At 61.5% G+C, this 2,500-nt stretch overlaps 1 non-coding gene across 1 annotated transcript; it reads left to right on the top strand.

Annotated features, from left to right (window-relative positions):
* The first annotated feature begins 1,603 nt into the window (after positions 1-1,603).
* LOC141979696 (5S ribosomal RNA) lies at positions 1,604-1,722 on the top strand. Its single transcript, XR_012637098.1, has one exon. It is a non-coding gene; the product is annotated as a 5S ribosomal RNA (ribosomal RNA).
* The last annotated feature ends 778 nt before the right edge of the window (positions 1,723-2,500 follow it).

Raw genomic sequence — 2,500 nt, forward strand, 5'->3', positions numbered from 1 at the left:
GGGGGACCAATCTGAAATCCTATCCGACCTCCTGGTTCTCTCGGTCGGCCGAGGGCACTTTTGGCGACCCCATCCGGACTTCCGTGAGACTGCCGGCCATCAGGTCAACCCGTCACTTTGAATGGGGTTGACCTGATGGCCGAGCAGGGACTTAGACATTTTTTCAGCCTTTTCCTCGGGGTTGACCTGGTGTCCCGGGGGGACTTAGACATTTTTTTCAGCCTTTTCCTCCGGGTTGACCTGGTGTCCCGGGGGGACTTAGACTTTTTTTCAGCCTTTTCCTCCGGGTTGACCTGGTGTCCCGGGGGGACTTAGACTTTTTTTCAGCCTTTTCCTCCGGGTTGACCTGGTGTCCCGGGGGGACTTAGACATTTTTTTCAGCCTTTTCCTCCGGGTTGACCTGGTGTCCCGGGGGGACTTAGACTTTTTTTCAGCCTTTTCCTCCGGGTTGACCTGGTGTCCCGGGGGGACTTAGACTTTTTTTCAGCCTTTTCCTCCGGGTTGACCTGGTGTCCCGGGGGGACTTAGACTTTTTTTCAGCCTTTTCCTCCGGGTTGACCTGGTGTCCCGGGGGGACTTAGACATTTTTTTCAGCCTTTTCCTCCGGGTTGACCTGGTGTCCCGGGGGGACTTAGACTTTTTTTCAGCCTTTTCCTCCGGGTTGACCTGGTGTCCCGGGGGGACTTAGACATTTTTTTCAGCCTTTTCCTCCGGGTTGACCTGGTGTCCCGGGGGGACTTAGACATTTTTTTCAGCCTTTTCCTCCGGGCTGACCTGGTGGCCGAGCGTCTCGCCGTCCGCGGCCGGAGCTAGAGATGCCCCCCCCCCCCAGGCCAGCCTGCGAAGCCGCGGCCAGGATCGGGCCCCTGGAAGTCTGACTAAAAATTTTCACCGACCCCAAAAACGGTTAGGGGGGGCCTCATAAAGCCTCCGGAGCGGAAAAAAAAAAAAACGGAAAAAAGGATCGGGCCCACCCGAGGCAGGGGAGTCAGTAAGGGAAAGGGGACGAGGCGGCCCGGAGCCGGGTGCCGGCGGCCAGGATCGGGCCCCTGGAAGTCTGAAAAATTTTTTTCACCGACCCCCAAAGTGGTATTGGGGGGGGCTCATAAAGCCTCCGGAGCGAAAAAAAAAAAACGGAAAAAAGGATCGGGCCCACCCGAGGCAGGGGAGTCAGTAAGGGAAAGGGGACGAGGCGGCCCGGAGCCGGGTGCCCGGAGCCGGGTGCCCGCGGCCAGGATCGGGCCCCTGGAAGTCTGAAAAAAATTTTTTCACCGACCCCCAAAGTGGTGTTGGGGGGGGCTCACGAAGCCTCCGGAGCGGAAAAAAAAAAACGGAAAAAAGGATCGGGCCCACCCGAGGCAGCGGAGTCAGTAAGGGAAAGGGGACGAGGCGGCCCGGAGCCGGGTGCCCGGAGCCGGGTGCCCGCGGCCAGGATCGGGCCCCTGGAAGTCTGAAAAAAAAATTTTCACCGACCCCCAAAGGGGTGTTGGGGGTGGGCTCATGAAGCCTCCGGAGCGAAAAAAAAAAACGGAAAAAAGGATCGGGCCCACCCGAGGCAGGGGAGTCAGTAAGGGAAAGGGGACGAGGCGGACCGGAGCCGAGTGCCTACGGCCATACCGGACGGAAGGCCCCCGATCCCGTCCGATCTCGGAAGGTAAACCGTCCCGGGCCTGGCTAGTACTTGGATGGGTGACCGCCTGGGAATCCCAGGTGCCGTAGGCAGCTTTTCCCGCTGCGAGCCAGCTCTCTCCTTTTCTGGGGAACAAGGGCAGGGTCGCCCTGCCAGGGGCCCTGGGGCTGAAGTCCCTGCCGGCCACCAGGTCAACCCGGAGCCTGCCCCTCTGCGGCCAGCAGGTCAACCCCATACCGGCAGGGGGTTGACCTGGTGGCCGGGAAGCAGAGCGGCCAGCAGGTCAACCCCATACATTCAGCGGGTTGACCTGGTGGACGGGAAGGAAAGCGGCCAGCAGGTCAACCCCATACTTTCAGCGGGTTGACCTGGTGGCCGGGAAGGAAAGCGGCCAGCAGGTCAACCCCATACATTCAGCGGGTTGACCTGGTGGCCGGGAAGGAAAGCGGCCAGCAGGTCAACCCCATACATTCAGCGGGTTGACCTGGTGGCCGGGAAGGAAAGCGGCCAGCAGGTCAACCCCATACATTCAGCGGGTTGACCTGGTGGCCGGGAAGGAAAGCGGCCAGCAGGTCAACCCCATACATTCAGCGGGTTGACCTGGTGGCCGGGAAGGAAAGCGGCCAGCAGGTCAACCCCATACATTCAGCGGGTTGACCTGGTGGCCCGAAAGCAAACCGGCCACCAGGTCAACCCGGAGCCTGCCCCCGCGGGCAGGGGCCAAGCGGACCCCCCTCCGCCCGGGCTTGCCCTGCTCCGAGCCGGGGCTTAATCCCCGTCCGGCCACCAGGTCAACCCGGAGCCTGCCCCTCTGCGGCCAGCAGGTCAACCCCATGCCGGCAGCGGGTTGACCTGGTGGCCGGGAAGGAA

Source organism: Natator depressus, chromosome 28, assembly GCF_965152275.1.
Source record: "Natator depressus isolate rNatDep1 chromosome 28, rNatDep2.hap1, whole genome shotgun sequence".
Lineage (NCBI taxonomy): Eukaryota > Metazoa > Chordata > Testudines > Cheloniidae > Natator > Natator depressus.